This window comes from the organism of the source record quoted next, unplaced genomic scaffold, assembly GCF_019419815.1.
Source record: "Pyrus x bretschneideri cultivar Hongxiangsu unplaced genomic scaffold, Pyrus_bretschneideri_v1 Contig9, whole genome shotgun sequence".
Lineage (NCBI taxonomy): Eukaryota > Viridiplantae > Streptophyta > Magnoliopsida > Rosales > Rosaceae > Pyrus > Pyrus x bretschneideri.
In genome coordinates, this window is record NW_025999831.1 from 4,439,245 (window position 1) to 4,461,801 (window position 22,557).

The 22,557-nt window shown below is 35.9% G+C and overlaps 1 pseudogene; it reads left to right on the top strand.

The window, feature by feature from the left end:
* The first annotated feature begins 1,971 nt into the window (after positions 1-1,971).
* Positions 1,972-4,637, top strand: LOC103964856 (annotated as a pseudogene).
* The last annotated feature ends 17,920 nt before the right edge of the window (positions 4,638-22,557 follow it).

The window sequence follows — 22,557 nt, forward strand, 5'->3', positions numbered from 1 at the left end:
TCCTGGCATATCATTTAATCCCATTGGAGGATGACTTTGAGAAGCAAACTGTGAGATGCAGCCACAGGAGAGAGCAGAATGACCATATTGATTACAAAGTTGGCAAGGAATGGAATGAACAGTGAGAAAGAAGGATTAGCTAGATTGGGATGGTCCAGAAGTTTGACTTGAATTTGCTCCAGAGAATGATAAGTGAGAAGGAGCATGACCAAGAATACCTCCAGAGTTATTGTGTTGGCGATTTGCACCAAAGTTGCGATTCTGATATTGATTGCGACTTTGATATTGATTGCGATTCTAATATTGATTGCGATTTTGGTTCTGATATTTGCCCCTGAAGTTGCCTCGGAAAGAGGATGAACCATATGATCCTTGTTGTGCAGCATAAGCATGAAAAGGTACAAAACTTGAGGATTAAGAGGCTCGAGTTTTGTGCTTCTGAAGAGAAATCTCCTTACTGAGTAGAAGTCCATGAAGTTCATCACCATTAACCGACTCAGTCCTTGTTTCAATTGAATCAACAAAGGATTCATACTCATCCGGTAAACCAGTAAGAATATACGCCACAAGATCAGAATCGGAAATCGATTCTTCAGCAGCAGCAAGTTTATCAGAGATATCCTTAATATTGTTAAGATAATCAGTCATGGAAGCTTCACCTTTTCCGAATAGTCTGGATTTTAGATCGGAGATTGTGAACATGAGTGCGCGAAGCTTCTACAAAACATCGTTCAAGTGACTGCCACAGAGAACGAGAGTCTTCCATTCCAATAGTTAGAGGAAGAAGATCTTCAGTAAGAATGGAATTGATCCAGATTGTCAAGATTTGATCACGTTCACACCACAAGTCGTACGCAGAATTAGGAATTTGAGATCCAGACGAATCACGAACAAACTGAGGAGACCAAGGATCATCGCCATTGATAAGCCCTAAAAGCTTGAATCGCTTCAGAATAAGAAGAAACAAGCTGCGCCAGGTGATGTAGTTTTGCCGATTTAGTTTCGTCGGAACCATTCCAGCAATATTTTGGACGGTAATCGTCGCAATCAATGGAGGTACATTGGTAGAATCAGAAGATGTAGGTGGAGAGGAAGAATCAGAAGTATTAAGAGTAGGCGCCAGAGTTGTTGCAGAAGAATGACACGAGAGAGAAGATAGAAAAATTAGGTAAGATCTGTTTAGGAGGTGAGAAAATTCAAGAAATCAAGAAATGAAGGGAAGCGGAGGATCGACGTCGGTAGACTCCGGCAAGGATACCATAATGAAGTTATGTATTTGTGCAGTTGATATTGAGAGAGAGAGAGAGAGAGAGAGAGAGAGATTGATTCAGAGTGTAAGAAGAATGATTCTTATCATATTGTTATTGCAGATTACACAAGGATATATACATCAATAAAATATCTTACTCAATGCTGAGTCAGCAATACATAACTGACTATAACACCCTTGACTTAATAGCTAAGATAAGTACTAATCTAGTGCCTTATGCTCATTACAATCTGGTGGTCCTTCACTATCCTTAATACTTTGTTGTAATTCAGGGATCCTAATTTTAGATATCCACATTGCATGATGCAATTTCTCTTGGGATCTTTTTGTTTTTTTTATCTTTTTTCTTGATCAGATCATTGGATTAGTACTACATTTCTTTTGAGATAAAATATGGGCACATTTTATTTAATTTCATCTTTCTGGGGTAGCCAAAAAGTGACTTTCATCCGTATCCACGGCAGGAACAATAACCATAGATCTGGTTCGTGAATTTATGCCAGTATCTCTTATATAATTATATATACACAGATGCCGTCTTAAAATTATTCTCCAATTCCAAATCTTGACGACAAAATAGTAACATGTTGGGAATCATTAGCTTTGTCTCTGAAACCCCTTATCCATTTGTTTTTGAAGATTTCTGTTTTATTCTTTAGGTGATGAGACACATCAAGCACGATATTCTAAGCTCTCGTTATTAGGACATAGTTTGTCGACACATTTGTTTGTAATGGGAAGAGTTGCGTCTTTATCAATGTTTTTCTTCCTTGGTTATATCAATAAGTGGTCGTACCTATCCTTTTTAGAACAATTAAAAGGACTATAATATTACTGCGTATATATTTATATTCAAATCTTACACTTAACGTCTTGTGGAATAAATGTTGGTATTATATTCCATAAATCTGCATTTAACATTGCTGTTCTTCTTCTTTCTGAAAATTGTATTTTGATAGGGTTTCGGATGTTGGGCAATGATATTGAGCAGAAGTGGGACTGCTAGTTCCTTGTTCTTGTTAACGGTGTTTCAAATCGCATTTTGTAAATGAATGAGAAGAAGATAGATTGCCAAGAAAGAAATCAACAAAGCCATGAATTAGTCAGTGAGTGCAATTTTGAAGTTGGTAATCAGTCATGTCAAATTTTTGGTGAGCGGCAACAACAGGCTTGGAACAACATGGGAATTTGGGTTCAGCAACCCACCATGGATCATGGAGTGTCACTGCTTCAAAATCTTGGGCCTCCTAAATCTCCCAGCAGTATTACAAGCCGCCTCGAATCCCCGGCTTCTGCTTTTTATGCAACTGAACGCTGTATGGGAGGGTTTCCACAGTATGACTCTCAAGTTGGTAATAATCCTCATTTCCCTTCAGGTCAATCTTATAATGAATGCTACAGCTCCATGAATTCATCCGAGCAAACTGATCTGGATTTCGACATCAGAAACACTTTGCAGTCGATTGTGAAAACTCAACCCCGCAGCTATCAATACCATAAATCCTCAGAGAAGTTTAACCAAATCCCAGGAAGCGATTTGTCAGGCTGTAAGCTCTTTGCACATCAATCAAATAAGTTGCATGGAGATCATAAAACTACTACAATTAGAAGACCGTCCTTATCCCTTCCTTCTAAAGAAAATCAGGATCAAGTAGTATGAATATTTCTTGAATCATCATCTTTTTTTATTGCTGTTTTTGTGCATTGATTTTTCATATACTCCACCTCAAGATATCCATATGTGCTAGTTTCTTGTTCACAGGGCTGTTATACTTCATTCAATACTTCCCCGGTAACTCAACCGAGCTTCTTTTCTCAACAAGGAAAGCAGTCACCAAGATATTCCTCCGGAAATGTTTCCGCTGCATATGGTAATTCCCCTTCAACTAGCCCTGTACTCTCCAGTAAACACGAATTCGTTGGAATCAAGATCTTCACGAAAAGTTCGTTGAGTGTGTAAATCGTCTTGGGGGTGCTGAAAGTAAGTAACTTGGCATAATTTTGTGCAATTTGCTATGATCGAATAATTGATATGTTTCTTTATCGGTTGATCCATTGTAGAAGCAACACCGAAGGCAATACTGAAGATGATGTGTTTGAATGGATTAACCATCTTTCATGTTAAAAGTCATCTGCAGGTTTAAAGGAATCCTTTAAAAATTCTTGGTTTTTTTTCCTTTTCTAGAAGTATGATTATTTTCCTCTCCCCTTTTTATTCTTCTTGTAGAAATATCGAATTGCGAAATATCTACCATACCCTGCGGAAGGTAAATATAAAATTGGTCAAATCATACATCCGTTCCTAATGAATAAGACATTTACTTCTTGTTACAAACTACAAGTGCCTATAAAGTTTAATGATCAATTGGCGTGGCTTATTTGAACAATAGTTTTGACCCGAGTACTTTTCTTGTGTTGCAGGAAAATCTGAGAAAAGAACTACTTTGAATTTTGAACCCCATCTAGTTGTGAAAACGTAACCTGTTATATTACCCTGACCGTTATTCTGGTTTTTCAGTCGACCATTTCAAAATGAACACGCTTTTGGTTTTAGTTTTGGCATTCACCTTGATATTTTCCCTTTATATCCTCCAGCTTCTAACAAACCTATGGTGTGAACTTTTTGGCAGTGGCTTGCAAATCAAAGAGGCGCTCCAACTGCAATTAGATGATCAGCGGCGTCTTCACGAACAGTTGGAGGTATGCATTCATGAGATCCAATTCTTTAGTTTCTCAAGTTATATATAAATGATCTCCAAATATTTTTGGTAGCAGTAAAAAATCATTCTTAATACTCCAATCTTCATAACAAATTTCATTCAACTATTTCAAAATGCAGATTCAACGAAAGTTGCAGCTACGAATTGAAGAACAAGGAAAGCAGCTCAAGGAGATGTTTGATCTGCAACAACAAGCAAGTAGTAGCCTGTTGAAGACTCAGAACGTGGACGTCACATGCCACGAAGCTGGCCCATCAAATAGTCTCGACGATACTGATCAGGTTTCAACTTCTGAAGGTTCTGCGAATACTAGTTTTCACTCCAAGATAAGTTAGCCCTGAAAAGAGAATTAGTCAGAATCAAGAACTTCAAATCAGACTAATGGTTGAGTAAGAAAGAAGGCAGAATTGGAAGATGATAAGAAGACTACAATCAATTGACTGGCACTCATACGTTGATCATATTCAATTTAAAGGATATGATCCCATAGAATGACTATTGTCTTTTGTTTCATAAAGTTTGTGTGGCAATATTGTAACAATGGCTTACTGTTTCCGGGAAGTTCTCATGCTTTCATGTAATCATACTTGAAATTTTGTAATAATTTTTGTTTTTTCTGTGCGAAATCGATTAGGACTATATTTGGACATAACGTTGAGCATTTTGGCGCGATTACTCAGTGTGATAATATTTTGGGAAATAGACAAAAATGACATATTTTCTTAATTTTGGGACAGAAATAGGATTTTTCAAATATGCACACACCATGCACGATAATAGGGCGGAACTAGGATATTTCCTACACGTTTATTTCTAAGTATGTTACTATATTTTTTAAATTAAAAATTAAAATTTATAGTTGTTTATATATTAATGAGATTTTAAATAAAAACCCATAATTTGTGAGATTAAAAATATTAAAATATAAAGATGCTATTGTGTGTGTGTGTGTGTGTAAACATGGGTACATTCATCAAAATTAACCAAAAAATTATTATAACAAAACATGAGTACATTCTTCAAAATCACAAAATATATATATATAATAATAAATAAATAAATAATAAAATATTAGGCTTAATAACATTAGTAAATTTCTTCGATTAAACTTGATATGGATACATGCTCAAATCAAAGAAAAAAGAATGTACCCAATAAGTTTAAAAATAGATTAGAAAAAAAAATTGAATAGATTTTATATAAAAAAAAAAAAAAAGTTACATTTTACATATAATAAATTGGTATATTTAATAATGATAAATTTTAATATTAAAAATTTGAAAAAAAAATTATATGTATGGGTACATATAAGATTAAAAAATCAAAAACATTTTTTAAAAAAGCTAATGGGTACAAACTTATTCTAATTTTTTATTAATTTTGGAAATATTTTGAATTGAAAATTAGTTAGGAGTTTAATAAAGGTGTGAGTATTAAAATTATAAATCAATTATTAATTTTTACTTTATAAAATTATGTAACTGACATGTAAATTCATTATTATATTAATGCTAGGAACTTAGATCAAAATCTCAATACTAATAACATTTCAGCCAATGAATATTAATAACTAGAAATCGTGTACTAATTTTTCCTTATTCAAATCATCCTATCAGGTAGAGGCAACCCTGCCCCCGCACACCTCCTCCAATTTATGTTCATGCCGAAATGTGGAATTCCCTTTTTCATTTTCTTTTCTTCTTTTTTTTTTTTTTTTTTTTTTTTTTTGGGGGGGGGGTGGGGTGAGAAATTTTGAAGGCTAAACTTATGTTTTTGGGTCTCTTTATTTTTTGCCCTCATACTGAATTCAACATAGTTGTGTTTGAGACGAAAAAGGTGGACTTTTAGAGTTGAAGTGATTGGTTTGGTGTTTCTTAGAGGAGACCGTGATCCTTCAATTTTCCAAAAAATTACATATACTGTATACACATGACATGCACATAATATGCTTACAAATCTGAGATAAAATTAATTTCACTTCAATTTTATGTGTGGATTTTTATTCCTTCTGTCTTCTCCCTCCATCTGTTTCCTCTCTCGATCCAAATTTACAAGTACTAAAATAAGGTTTGGATTTGGTTGCAATTAAAAAAAACGTATTAAAGTTCAGTTGGCTTTTGGAGAAGAAAGAAATTTGAGGGAAAAAAGATAAATTAGAGCGGAAAGAAGAGAGAATGATATGGACGAAATCGTTTCGCGAACTCATTCTCTCTCTTCGTATTAAGCTCACTTATACATTGTATGTACACGACATGCATATAATATGCAAATGGTATGCTCACAGATCTGAGCTCAACCCAGAAACCTAGAGCTCACACTCTCTCTTGACTTCCTCGATTCCAAATCTGAAAAATGATGTAAAGTGATGCAATGAGCTGAGAGTTTTAGTACATATGTGGGTATTTTAGTCATTTTGGTTTTGTGCATGATGTGCATGGTTTGTGCATGGCCAGTTTGTTCTATTTATGTACCAAGATTAACAAAATGGGTCCTTCTTTTTTTTCTATTTCCCTAAAAAATTTCATAATTTTTTATCCAATTTTTTTTAAAAAAAGTAAATGTTAAACGCTAATTTATTATTCTTGCTACTACTACTTTCACCATCTTCATCAACATCCAAGTAATCCTAACCCCTAATTTATTTGGTTTTAATTTAATTTATGCCATAAATACGTGAGGGTACATTGAAAAAGAAAAAGAAAACAAAGGATTCCAAAATCCTAAATCGCAAAAGTCGCGGCTTTGAGCCGCGCTTGAGTTCGAGCCACCGAGCCGCGAGTTGGGTCACCAAAACCGATGTCAGCTTTGACCTTTAGTCAACACCGCCAACCCACCTCCTTCACTGGAAGTCAAGACGCTTCCATAGCCATAGGTTGCGAAGACCAGTCACAATGACGACTCGTCATTGTCCTGTGATGGTGATCGTCTCCGGCAATCAAAGCCTGATGGGTTCTTATAGAATCTCACTAGAGGCAAACCCAAGGATTTCTACACCCTCCTCGAGGTCTACACCTTGGATCGTCATTCTGGTGAGGCTGGCATCCAAACCATGCCTCCACAATGCTTGCAGGTGGAAAGCCGTGCCTCGTGACCCATAGCCACATTGGGTTCACTCGGCCGTGCCCAGTTAGTGTTGCATCAATCGAGGTTGAAGGTGAGGTCTAGAGCCTCTAGTTCGATCCTAGAAACCCACAAACGCCGCCTGGAACGGCGGGCTTGGTGATTCCGGTTAGAAGACTCCCAATGATTCATCCGGGAGGTACCAACAAATAGTTCAGACCCAGCTTCGGCTGGAGACATACCGAACTAGGGCCGTATCTTTGGCTAGAGTCCACCGAATAGAATGTTCTTTTTCTGCAGAGATGCACAGAACCAAGGTCACGCCCAGCCTAGGTTGGGGTGTACCGAACCTATTCACCCCGCTTTGGGGTGTACCGAACATACACAGATTGTATGGTATATATTTATAATCACTTGATTACTTTATAAAGATTTATTTTATAAAATTTTTATTAAGAAAATTATTACTCACTTTACAAGACAAATACATGAACTATTTTGCTTTCATATTAATATAAACGTACATGAACTTTTCTAGTAATTTCAAGGATTTTAATTTTTCTTCAATTGTTCGAAAATAGTCCAAAAAATGAATAATCAAAATCATTAATGATTCTAAACTCTTCTTATTGGTACTATCCCAAAGTTGAAAACATGATGATTCTCTAAACTCTTCTTTTTGCACATTTATTTACAATGGGAAGAGTTGTTTTATCTCCATGTTTTTCAACTTTGTTTACATCAATAACCATTGGTCATGTCACATCCCGACCCGGGCAGGACCACTTCTTGGGCCCGACTCCACCGTAGCATGATATTGTCGGCTTTGGACCCCCAGCACACCCTCACGGTTTTGTTTCCAGGAACTTACATGAGAACTTCCCATTGGGTCACCCATCATGGGATTGCTCTCGCGCGTTACTCGCCTAACTTCGAAGTTCCGATGGAATCCGAAGCTAGTGAGCTCCCAAAAGGCCTCTTGCTAAGTAGGGATGAGAATATACATATAAGGATCACTTCCCTGGGTGATGTGGGATCTTACACGTCGTATCTATATATCCTTTATAGAATAATTAAATGGACTACAATACAACTATGTATATTTATATTCAAATCTTACACTTGGAGTCTTGTGGAATAAATGGTGGTATTTGTATCCTAAAAAAAACAAGGTTCTAAAAAACGCTAGGTGCTAGCCTGGCGGTGGGCTAGCACCTAGTGCCTAGGCGGCTAGGCGGATTTAGGTAAATTTCTTGTATATCTTGTAAATAAGTGCATATTAACGCTTAAAAAAAATTATACTTGTATGAAATCCATATATAAGATAATAAAAGAATGATAACATGTAAAAGGATATCCAAGAAGTCCAAAATTTAAAAACACATTAAGCATATATGTCATATAACAATAGTGATGAGCATTGTGGGGTGACACATGTACAACAAGTTCATAATTCAAAACCACATAAAATGCAAAATAGGAACAAAATAAGAAAATATAGTAATGTACAACAAGTTTATATATCCTCATAAAACATTATTTTAAGTAAATAAGTAAATAAAAAATAGACACCCTAGTGGTGGGTGTTTGGCTTCATAAAAAAGTAATTGCTCTAATCCTCCACCCCATGTTTCTCACATAATCCAAGGTAGAGTTCGGATTTACTGCCCTTGACCCCTTGGAAAGTGGAAACCATCATTTTAAATTTATTTCGTTTCTTCTTCTTCTTCGTTCTGAACACAAACTAGATTTGAAATCCAGAAGCCTAATGTTGCTCTCTCTCTCTCTTCACGCTTTCTCTTCCCTCGTCCATGCATAAATGGAAAGCTACTTTCTCTCCCTTCACGCTTTCTCTTCCTTCGTCCACGCACAAACGGAAAGCTACAAAAATTCTGCATAAGGCTCTGCTGATACGAGAAAAATTGAGAGTTGTAGATCAGATCAAGAGTTGCAGATCCGATGAAGAGCTACATTGAGATTCAAAACGCCTAGAGTGCCGCCTAGCACCGCTTAGATCACCTAGAGCGCCTAGGCAGCCTTAATCGAACGTTTTGGCCTAAATCGGGTCGGAACTCCGCCACCCAGCGCCTAGGCCGATTTTTAGAACACTGTTAAAAAATGTATATTTATAGGGGTTTCTGCCGTTGAGAAAGAACATTAACTACAAGTACTTATATTTCTACTTCTTATTCTGATTAAGGTGTTCTAAATATTGTGAGTTCAACTTATTTCCTTTGAAAATGAACGAACAAAAGATTGATTACCAAGAAAGAATTCAACAAAGCCATGAGTTAATTAATGTATAAGCTGGTGAGCTGATTAGTATTAGTGAATAAGTGATGTGTTTAATTTTGTATTCACTTGTGCTTAAGATTGCCAAGTGTAAAGCTCAAATATGTAAGGCCATGAGTGCCATATGTAATGATCCTAGTTGTTAGCTAGATGAGTGGTTGAGATCAGTTTCTAGAGAGAGAGTGATCCAGTTAAGAGCTCCTAACAGTTTTATTCCCTTTTACATGACTTGTGTGAGTGTGAGAGAAGCAATCAATGAAAAGAATACTTCCTTTGTGATTTGCAGAGAGAAAGAAGCAACCATATCCTCTCCCTTGTGCATTCATCTTCCTTCAATTCTTTTCTTCTAAAAATATCAATTTATTGAGCTATTTTTCAATTCACATTAACATGGCCTTAGAGCCAGGTTGGATCATTTGTAGATGGGCGTAAACTGTGTAATTTGGGACGTTGCCGGAACTGGGAAATCGAGCTTCAGTTGAGCTTATGATGGTCGGATCTGGAAGTTTAGAAGTAAGGACTCCGATCTTTTCTAGTGAGAACTATGAGTTCTAAAAGATCAAGATGATGACAATTTTCAAGTCTCATGGATTGTGGAAATTGGTAGAGAAAGGGATTACACTCCTTGATGACTTGAAGAAGAAAAAGAAGGTTGATGAAGCTGAAGCAGTGGATGATGATGATGAACAAACTGCTTTGATGTTCATGAAGGATGCTAAAGCTCTCAGGATTATTCAAATGCAGTTTCCAATCAAATTTTCCCTTGAATCGCCAACACAGATTCATCTAAAATGGCTTAGGATCTGTTGTATGGAGAATACCATGGTGATGATTAGGTACGATCGGTAAAACTTCAAAATCTCATACGTGAGTTTGAATATGCTAGAATGTGAGATGGTGAATATTTATCTAGCTATCTTACTAGTTTAAATGAGATGATTAATCAAATGAAAACATTTGGAGAGACACTTTTGAATGAGAGATTAATATAGAAAATGTTGATTAGTCTCAGTAAAGCTTATGATCATATATGTCTTGTGATTGAAAATACTACATGTCTTGAAATTGTTGAGCTACAAGAAGTGGTTGCAATTTTGAAAAGCCAAGAACAACATTTTGATTTACATCCTTTGATGCAACTGAGAAAGCTTTTGCCTCTTTATCTGTGAGTAACAATGGACAGAATAAAAGCAATACTCAGTCTGGTAATTACAAGGCACAGAAGAGTTGGAATTCAAAGGGTAAAAAATGAGATTCAAAGCCAAGGTTTCAACAAAAACCATTTGGCACACCTACACAGAATTTGAACTCATCACAACCTATGGGTTAAGCAGGTGGAAAACCTCAATGCAAAGTGTGCTCTAAGTTTCATTTTGGAGAGTGTAGACATAAGGGGAAACCAAAATTCTACAATTGTGATAAATTTGGTCATTGGGCCAGAGAATGCACTGTGGGTAAAACAAACTCTGCAAATCAGGTAGAAGTGATAGGAAATTTTTTCTATGCAAATTGTGCTATTTTTGAGACAAATGTCAATAGTAATTGGTAAATTGACAGTGGTTGTAGCAACCACATAATAGGGAATTTTGATACTCTTGTTGATATAAGAACAAATGTTGCAGGAAAGGTGCAAATTCCTATTGGAGTATTGGTAAATATTGCTAGAATGGGTTCATTGGAAATTGACACCAACAAAGGCAAGAAATACATTAGAGAAATCATGTATTTGCTAGGCTTGAAGGGAAACTTGTTGATTGTTGGACAAATGGATGAACATGAGTATTATCTATTGTTTGGAGGAGGAATGTGTAGTGTGTTTGATGGACCCTCACTTGACAATCTTGTCATTAAGGTTAAAATGAAAGAAAATAAATGTTATCCTCTTTGTTGGAGAGCAATCAGCTTGTTTTAAAAGCTAGCATAGATTACTCTACTTGGACTTGGCACAGAAAGCTAGGTCATTTACATTTGAAAAGGCTTAAGTAGCTTAGAGAGAAAGATATGATGCATGGTCTTCCATATCTAGAATAAACAAAAGAAGTGTGCTAAGGGTGTCAACTTGGAAAACAATACAGAAACTCGTTCCCAAAAGAACAGGCCTCAAGAGCAAATTATACCTTGGAACTTATTCATGTAGACTTATGTGGTTATATGCAAAATGAATCTATTGCTAGAAACAAATATTTCATGTTGCTTATTGATGATTGTACAAGGATGATTTGGGTATACTTTCACAGATGTAAGTCTGATGCATTCACTTGTTTTAGAAAATTCAAGTCAATGGTGGGATTGCAATATGGTTTCAAAATTAGAAGTCTAAAAAGTGACAGAGGTGGATAATTCTTATCAACTGAGTTTTCTAAGTTCTATGAGGCTAAAGGGATTCAAAGGCAACTCACAATGGCCTATACTCCTCAATATAATGGAGTAGTAGCAAGGAAGAATAGAACTGTGATTGAAATGGCTAAAGCAATGCTTCATGACAGAAGTATGCCGTACTACTTGTGGGCTGAAGCTATTTACACAACTGTATATATTTTGAATAGATGTCCTACAAGGGCACTTGAAGATATAACTCCTTTTGAAACTTATAGTGGCAAAAAAACTAGGCATAGCACATGTCAAGATCTTTGGTTCTGTGTTATGTACATGTACCTGCTGAACTGAGACAAAAGCTAAATGCAAAAAGTACCAATGGTGTGTTTGTTGGCTATGCAACCTGTGAAAAGGGGTATAAGGTTCTTGATACAGTCTCCAAGAAACTCATTTTATTAAGGGACATTGTCTTCAATGAAGAGGCGTCATGGAATTGGAAAGAAAACCTTGAACAATTTGTGACTATGCTTAATGATGAGAAGTAGTTTAATGTCTGTCCTAGAATTGAAGTTGGTGGAAGTGTGACTACTCTATCAATACCTATGTCTCTATCTCCACATGAAGGAAACATATGCTCAATTAATTCTGGCTGCACCAGCACTTAATCATTTTTAGATGACTCTTCAAATGGTATAAGCAAAGATGAATGGAACACCCAAGTTTATGATCATACACCTCTAAAATGGAGAAAATTTGATGATATCCTTGCTCAATATAACCTATGCATTATGGAGCTAGAAAAATATACAGAAGCAACTCAAGATGAATCATGGTTAAAAGCAATGCAGGATGAGTTGTCAATAATTGAAAAGAATGACACATGGGGATTAGTTGATAGACCAACAATGTGGCCTATTATTGAAGTTAAGTAAGTTTACAAAACCAAATTAAACCTTGATGGCTCAGTTCAAAGCAAGGTTAGTTGCCAAAGGCTATGATCAGAAACTTGGGTTGGACTACAATGAGACTTATGCTCCAGTTGCTCGATTAGATATTATCAGGACCCTCATTGCCTTAGCTGCTTAGAAGGACTGGAAGTTGTATCAGCTTGGTGTTAAATCTGCTTTTTTGAATGGAGTATTACAGGAGAAAGTGTATGTGGATCAACCAGAAGGATTTATAGTGAGAGGCAAAGAAGATAAAGTTATAGGCTTCATAAAGCTCTTTATGGACTGAAACAGGCACCTAAAGCCTGGTATGGAGAAATTGATCCATATTTCTCACAGTATGGTTTTGAAAAGAGTCTAAGTAAACCAACATTGTATATCAAGTCAAGGGGAGAAAAAGATATCATAATTGTTTCTATCTATGTAGATGACATTGTCTATACAGGTAGTAGCATAGAGATGTTGAAAGAATTCAAAGAAGACATGATGATGAAATATGAGATGACAGACTTGGGTCTTCTTTACCATTTTCTAAGAATGGGAGTCATTCAAACTAATTCCAGCATTTTTATTCATCGAAAGAAGTATGCCTCTTATCTGTTGAATAAGTTTGGTTTTAATGAATGCAAATCAGTGACTACATTTGTAGCAACTGAAAAATTAAGGATGATGGAAGTGGATCTGTAAATGAAGAACAATATAGAAGCATTGTGGGAAGTTTGTTGTATCTCATTGTTACTAGACCTGATATCATGTATGCAGATAGTCTACTTGCTAGGTTCATGCATTGTCCCACCAACAAGCATTATAGAATTGCTAAAAGAGTACTTAGGTACACAAAGGGAACACTGGATTATGGTTTGGAGTATGTGAAAGGAAAGAATGCAGTCTTAATTGGATTTTGTAATAGTGATTGGGGAGTATCAATTGAAGACAGTAAGAGTGCCTCAGGGTATGCCTTTTCTTTTGGAAGTGGAGTGTTCTTACGGGCATTTGTCAAACAAAATTGTGTTGCACTTTCAACTGAAAAGGTAGAATACATCAGTGCATCAAAAACTATAACTTAGGTAATTAGGTTAAGATTTGTACTAGAGGATTTTGGAGAACTTCAAACTGAAGCAACACAACTATAGTGTGATAACACATCTGCAATTGTCATCACTAAGAACCCAGTGATTCACCAAAAGACAAAGCCTATTGATAAAAGATATCGCTTCATCAAGGATGCATTGCAGGATGACATAATTGATCTGGTGTACTGTCCCATAAATGAAGATTTGGCAGATATCTTCACCAAGGCCTTGATCAAGGATCGATTCAACTACCTCAGAGATTTGCTTGGAGTCAAATAAGCTCAAAGCTTAAAGGGAAATGTTGAATTATAAGCTATGAGCTTATTAGTATTAGTGAATAAGTTTTGTGTTTAATTGTGTATTCACTTCTATTTAAGTTTTGTGTTTAATTGTGTATTCACTTCTATTTAAGATTGCCATGTGTAATGATCTTAGTTGTTAGCTAGATGAGTGGTAGATATCAACTTTTAGAGAGATGGTAATCCAGCTAAGAGCTCCTAACAGTTTTATTCCGTTTTACATGACTTGTGTGAGAGTGAGAGAAGCAATGAAAGAGAAGAATACTTCCTTTGTGATTTGGAAAGAGAAAGAAGCAACAATATCCTCTCCCTTGTGCATTCATCATCCTTCAATTCTTTGTAAGTTCTATTTGAAAGCAAACACTTTGTGATTTGTACGAAGTCTTTTTGGGACGACAAGGAGATTAGGATTAGCACATGTGGTAGACTTTTCAAGAGTTGTATTACTTTGGTATTCAAGTCAGAAATGTTCTTAGATAAACTAGAACTCTTCTAGCTGATTTATGCATAAGTGATTGTCGGTGATAAGGTTTATCTTTGATAAGGTTTTCTTGATGGAAGGACTCCTAATCAAAGACCATCGTATACAGTATATAACTAAGGTCCCTGCACTCTCATTAAATAGGCAAGTTTACAGAAATACTTTAGCCTCATTAAGTGAGCCTTGCTTTTAGTTAGTGCAGAGTTGCAGAAGAACTTCAGTTCCCTGCTCTAGTTCCTGAGACAATGTCTTCCACAGGTTAGTGGTTAGGTTGATATTAGGTCAGTCCTAATATATAGCTTAAGGGTATAACTAACATTTGGTATCAGAGCCCTCACATATCATCTGACCCTATGTGAAAGGCATCAAGAAATTTTGTTTTGTCTCGTAGGTTATGGAATTAGAACTATATCATCAAGAAAAAAAATGTATAAAACACGCTCAAGGATGACTAAAGTTGTCCTTGATCATAAGGATTTTATATTTTTGAATCGATATATGTACCAGTGATGGTGCTCAAAATTCAAGATATGATCACTAACCATCTAAAGATGATCTTTCTTTCATGTTTCGAATTTAAGCAACATGTCATTTTATATAAATATTTGAATCAAATTATTATTATCAAACCACAAAGGCTTGTAGTTAATTGCAGAAATTCGAATATTGACTATAAAAGTGATGTGAATAAAGAAAGGTTTCACATGCTCTTTAGTCTAAAGATGTTGACAATGAGATTTATAGTTTAGGGTTAAGGATTAATACTCTTTACATTATGAAATGTCTTCCACGGTGAATCCCAGATCGCTAAACCTCAACACAATTGAGCCTCTTACTGGTGTCAATTACAAAAAGTGGAAACAAGATCTCAAAATTGTTCTGGGAGTCATGGACTGGGATCTGGCACTGAGAACTGAGGAGCCTCCAGCACCTACTTATGATAGCACATCTAGTCAGAAATCCAAGTATGAAAAATGGCGCAAATCCAACAGAATGGCCCTGTTGATGCAACAAATGCAAAAGACTTTCTGAAGTCCATTGAGGCAAAGTATAGGGAGTCACCAAAAACTGAACAGGTAATCCCATGAATGCTCTCACTACCATGAGATATGATAGGGTTCAAAGTGTGCATGAATACATATTGAAAATGGTGGATGTGGCTGGAAAACCCAATGCACTCGAGTTACTAATTTCTGATACTTTTCTGGTACATGTCATTATGAATTCTTTGTTTGAGAACTATACACAACTCAAAGTCTATTATAACGGTCTACATGAGAAATGGGATATGAATGGATTGACAGCTACTTGTGTGAGTGAAGAAGAAATAATGAAGAAAGAAAAGTTTGAGAAAGAGAGATATAAGTTTGTGAACTTTGTCCAAAGTGCCACTAGGGCTGCTAAACCTCATGTCCCCGATGCTGCCAAAAATGACTCTACCAAGCATGCTCCCTCTCCTAAAAGAAACTTCAAACTTAATAGATCTTTAGTTTTCAAGTGCTATTTTTGCAAAAAGGCAGGCTGCATGAAGAAAAACTGTCCCAAATGTAAGGCTTGGCTTGCCAAACAAGAAGCAAAGAAAGGTAAAAATGTTTTTGCTTGTTTTGAATCCAATTTAATCAATATACCTAGCACTAAATGGTGGCTTGACTTGGGCTCTTCTATACATGTTACAAATTCATTGCAGGACTTCATAACAAAAGGAACACCAAATAAGGATGAAGTCAAGGTTTCAGTTGGCAATGGAAGAAGAGTTGAAGTTAACGCATTAGGAAGTGTTAGGCTAAAGTTAGAATTTGGTTTTATTTAGAGCTAGACAACGTTGTTTATGTTCCTTCCATGAAAATGAAGTTTATTTCTATTTCAAAGCTAGTGTTGTTGGGTTTTTATTTTACTATCAATAAAAAGGGCTTCAATGTTTTTTATGAGTCTTCTCAAGTAGGCAATGCTTTCATGAGTGATGGCATGTTTCAACTTAAATTGAATCAAACTGAATGTATTTTCAATGTACAAAATGATAAAGCCAAAACTCAACAATCTTCAATATTATAGCACAAGAGACTCGGTCATATTTCCAAACAAAGAATGGAGCTGCTTATTAAAAACGAAAATTTGCCTCCATTAACTTCAATGAGCTTGATTTTTGTGTGGATTGCATTAAAGGAAAATTGACAAACAAGAGAAAAGAAGGCTCAACTAGGAGTAAGCAGCCTCTAGAGATCATTCACACGGACATTTGTGGTCATTTTCTCACACAAACCTTGGAAGGAAACAAATACTTCATAACTTATATTGATGATTTCTTGAGATTTTGCTTCATTTATTTGATTTCAGAAAAATATAAAGTACTTGAAACCTTTAAAATTTATAAAAGTGAAGTCAAAAATCAATTGGAAAGAAGTATTAAGGTTGTAAGGTATGATATGAAAGGGGAGTACTATGGTAGATATGCTGAAATTGGTAGAAATCTTGGACCATTTGCATTATTCCTACAAGAATGTGGAATAGCAGCCCTATATACCACACCAAATACTCCAAAGCAAAACGGATTGGCCGAGAGGAGGAATAGAACTCTTATGGACATGGTGAGGAGCATGATTTGTAGAACTAACTTGCCTAGTTGTTTATGGGGTGAAGCAGTGAAGATTGCAAATTATATATTATATATGGTACCTTCAAAATCTGTCGAAGGGACACTTTTCGAACTGTGGACAAGTAGAAAATCGAGTTTGAAACACCTAAATGTATTGGGGTTGTAAGGCAAAGGCAAAGATCTATAATCCAGGCTACAAGAAACTCGATCCCAAGACTGTCAGTTGTTATTTTATTGGATGTGCTAAAAGATCGAAGGGTTGCAGATTCTATTGTCTTAATCAAACTGCTAAGATCGTCGAAACTGGAAAAGCAGTTTTCATGGAGTCTGATGCAAGCATTGATTCTGGGACAAGGGTTGATGATTTTGTTTTTGAAGCAGAAACTAATGGCAAAGAAGCTGCAGTTGGGGAAGTTGATCGTAACACATAGATGATGGCACCGATAACTATAGTAACCAAGAATTTGGGAAGCAACAATTCTGTTGAACCATGCAATGAACCTGAGGCTGCATAGGACACTAAACTACCTAATAATGTAGTTGTACAAGATGTTATTAAGGATACTGAGAAAAAAAATCATCTACCATAACATGCACAAGAAGACAGTTCTATGGTTGCAAGTGCAGAAGAAGGTCATCTAGGGTTTGAAAACCTACAACCCTAAGTGATTTCATATATTTGACAAAGGCTAACACTAAACTTTCAGAGTGTGATGATCCATTGAGTTACAAAGAAGCAGTTGCAAGACCAAATGCTGACAAATGGATAAAGGCGATAAAGAGTGAATTGAGTTCGATTAGGGGTGGGCATGGTCCGGTTCGGCCTAGTTCCACCCTCAAAAAGGAACTGGAACCGAAAATTTTCAACAATTTAGTTCAGTGCGATTTCAATTAAATTTATTACTACAATCGTACGGTTTGGTTCATGACGGCTTCGGTTCGGTTCATGGCAGTTTACAATTCTAACCAAAATTATATATATGTTTTTTCTAATTTTCTACTTCTAATACCAAACACATATTTCAACTAAAAATTCAAGTAAATTTGAGTTCCCACTACTAGATCTACAAGATTTGTGATCGGAAGATAGAAAGTGTGCATATAAATATAAATAAAAAGATAGAAAGGTATAGATCTTAAACTAAAACTAAAATGTACATAATGCATAATATACTAGAAAAGAATAGAGAAAAATAATGTAAGGGGAGAGAAGTGACAAAACAACAAAGGAGTGGGAGAGAAGTGAAGAAAAATATTGGGCTTATGCACATGGTGTTCTTGGAAAAATGTCAAATTTATATAAAAATAATAATAAAACAATAATTTATATTAAAAGTGGTTCGGTCCAGTTCTTTCGGTTGCTAATATTTCCAAACCAGAACCGGAACCGTTTGAAATGGTTTGGTTCGGTTTTTGTTCCGGTTTTGACTTTTTTGGTCAACGCAGTTTTTTACAGTTTTTTTTTTGTCATAGTTCAATTCGGTTTTCCAGTTTGACGGTTTTTTTGCCCACCCCTAAGTTCAATGGCGAATAACCAAGTATGGGAATTAGTGGAACACACAGAAGGCACAAAACCCATATAATGCAAATGGGTCTTTAAAACGAAAAGGGATTCAAATGGAAACATAGAGAGGCACAAAGCCAGGCTCGTTGCAAAAGGTTTCACGTAGAAGGAGGGTGTAGACTACAAAGAAACATTCAGTCATGTATCAACAAATGATGCCTTTAGGGTTATCATGTCTATGGTGGCTCATTTTGATTTAGTTTTACATCAAATGGATGTAAAAACGGCGTTCTTGAATAGGGACTTGGAAGAGTGTATTTACATGCGACAACCACAAGGTTTCAAGGAGGGAGAAGGAAGAAACCTAGTGTGCAAACTCAACAAGTCCATCTATGGTTTGAAGCAAGCATCACGACAATGGTACTTGTAATTTCATAGAATCATGAAAGAACATGGCTTCATCGAGAGCCATGGCTTCACCAAGAACCCATCAGACAATTGCATCTATCTAAGGTTCAGTGGGAGCAACTTTATCATCCTAGTTCTCTATGTGGATGATATATTGCTTGCCACGAATAGTCACAGTTTGTTGGATGACACAAAAATATTTTTGCAGAAGCATTTTGAAATGAAGGACCTGGGAAACGCGACTTATGTTTTGGGCATTGAGATCAAAAGGGATAGAAGGAGAGGCTTACTGAGATTGTCAGAGAGAGCATATATAGAGAAAGTGTTAAAAAAAGGTTTAACATGTCATCGTGTGGAACTATTGAAATGCCTATATCGAAGAGTGATAAATTGAGTAAATGGTGGTGCCCATAAATAGACTTAGAGAGGAAGGTTATGGAGGACAAACCATATGCATCCTTGGTGGGAAGTTTAATGTATGCACATGTGTGCACAAGGCCTGACTTGGCCTTCACCATTTATGTACTTGGGAGGTTTCAATCCAATGCTGGAGAAGCTCACTAAAATGATGCCAAAAGGGTTTTGAGATACCTCCAGAGAACCAAGGATCATATGTTGGTGTATAGAAGAACTGAGAGTTTGGTTTTGGAAGGATATAGTGATTCAGATTTTGCAAGATGTCCAGATGATATGAAATCAACTATAGGTTATGTTTTCTTAATGGCATGTGGTGTGGTTTCCTGAAAAAGTGTGAAACAAGGAACCGTGGCAGCATCAACAATGGTTGTAGAGTATTTATCAGTTTGTGAAACAATGAATCAAGCTATTTGGTTGAAGAACTCTATACTTGGACTTCATGTCATGGATTCTATATCGAGACCTATACAGATATTTTGTCTATATCCTTTACTAAGAATAATAAGAGGTCTAATGCAACAAAGAACTTGGATATAAAGTATCTCATTGCTCGAGATAAGGTGATGGCTGGTTTGGTTAAAATTGATTAGTTGGAGACTAGATCCATGATTGATGATCCGTTAAATAAAGCAATTCCCACCATTGTTTTCAAGAAGCATGTCACAAGAATGGGAGTCTTGGCTGATTTTGATGCAGCGAATTAGTGGAAGACATGCAACAGGTTTAATTTTTATGTTATTTTCAGTTTCAGTTACTTTATGGAGCATAAGTTTTGAGTATTAAGGATGAAGTTTTCTTAGCTAATAAAGAACAATGTTGAAAGGTTGTTTAAGTTCCCTTAAAGTGTTCAGCTGCTAGCTATGATAATGCATGAGTATGTTTTGCATGATGTTTTATGCTTTTACTCATTATACAGTGTTAGACAACCCGAGGGCTTCATATAGAAGCACATGAATTGTTTTCAATTCTGAAACGGACCAAATGTTTGACATATTTAATACATATTCAGCAGTGTCTTACATGTCATATATCTTGTTGGAGTCTTATGTGTTGATAAGCTTTACTGTAAGTAATTATGGGGACATTACTCTTTAGTGAAATGAGTGTGTTGCCCTATGGTTCACATAAAAGCTTAACAATGACAAAGACTGGAAAACTAAGGAGTGTCGAATGCTAGTCTCATGGCCAATACAGATTCTTCCCAACTCAAGTATGATTATACAACATTACAAAGTATTTGTTCTAGTGGGAGAATGTAAGTTCTATTTGAGAGCAAACACTTTGTGACTTGTACAAAGTCTTTTGGGATGACAAGGAGATTAGGATTAGCACATGTGGTAGACTTTCCAGGAGTTGTATTACTTTGGTATTCAAGTCAGAAATGTTCTTAGATAAACTAGAACTCTTCTAGCTGATTTATGCATAAGTGATTTTCGGTGATATGGTTTATCTTTGATAAGGTTTTCTTGATGGGAGGACTCCTAATCAAAGACCATCGCATACGCTATATAACTGAAGTCCCTACAGTCTCATTAAACACGCAAGTTTACAAAAATACTCTAGCCCCATTGAGTGAGCTTGCTTTCGGTTAGTGCAGAGTTGTTGAAGAACTTAAGTTCCTTGCCCTAGTTCCTGAGATGATGTCTTCCACAGGTTAGTGGTTAGGTTGATATTGAGTTAGTCCTAATATATAGCTTAAGGGTATAACTAACATTCTTTTCTTCCAAAAATATCAATTTACTGAGCTATTTTTCAATTCACACTAACACGACTCAGGATCTTCACGAGAAGTTTGTGGAGTGTATAAATCGTCTTGGGGGTGCTGAAAGTAACTAACTTGGTAAAAATTGGTGCAGTTCACTATGATCAAATAATGATATGTTTCTTTATCTGTTGATTCATTGTAGAAGCAACACCGAAGGCAATACTAAGATGATGGATTAACCATGTTTCATGTTAAAAGTCATCTGCAGGTTTAAAGGAATCCATTAAAAAAATTCTTTCTTTTTTCCTTTTCTAAAGTGTGATTTATTTTCCTCTCATCTTTTTACTCTTCTTGTAGAAATATCGAATTGCAAAATATCTACTAGACCCTGCAGAAGGTAAATATCAAATTGTTTAAATCATACATCCGTTCCTAGTGAATAAGACTTTTACTTCTATAAAGTTTAATGATCCATTGGCGTGGCTTGTTTTATCATTAGTTTTGATCTGAGTACTTTTCTTGTGTTGCAAGGAAAATCTGAGAAAAGAACTACTTTGAATCTTAAGCCCCAGCTCGATCTGAAAACGTAACCTGTTGTATTACCCTATGATGTGAACTTTTCTGGCAGTGGCTTGCAACTCAAAGAGGCACTCCAACTGCAATTAGATGTTCAGCCCCGTCTTCGCGTACAGTTAGAGGTATACATTCATGAGATCCAATTATATTACTTCGAAATAATTTTAGTAGCATTAGTAAATCATTCTTAATCCTCCAATTTCATAACAAATTCATTCAACTATTCCTATATGCTGATTCAACAAAAGTTACAGTTACGAATTGAAGAACAAGGGGAGAAGCTCAAGAAGATGTTTGATCTGCAACAACAGACAAGTAGTAACCTGTTGAAGACTCAGAACGGCGATGTCACGTGCCAAGAAGCTGCCCCATCAAATAGTATGGACGATACTGATCAGGTTTCAACTGCTGAAGGTTCTGGGAATACCAGTTTTCCCTCCAAGATAAATTAGCACTGAAAAGATAATTAGTCTGTCATTCTTCCACACAACAACGGAACTCATACGGTTTCTAAGTCCTAAAAAGGTAGAGTCCCTTGGCAGAATCAAGAAGACTACAATCAATTAACCGGCACTCATACATTGATCATATTCCATTTAAAGGATATGTTCCTATAAAATGACTCTTGTTTCTTGTTTCATAAAGTTTGTTGCGATGGCTTATGGTTACCATCAAGTTCTCATGCTTCCATGTAATCATAGAAATTTTGTACTGTGAATATTTTTCCTGTGCGGAATCGATTAGGACTATAGTTGAACACAACGTCAAACTTTTTGGTGCGATAAAAGACTCAATAAGAATATATTTTTTATTTTTTTATTTAAGTTTCGTTATTCTTTACCTCCTCTTAGTAATAACAAATTTAAAAAAAATAAATAAATCTTGTAGGCTATTTT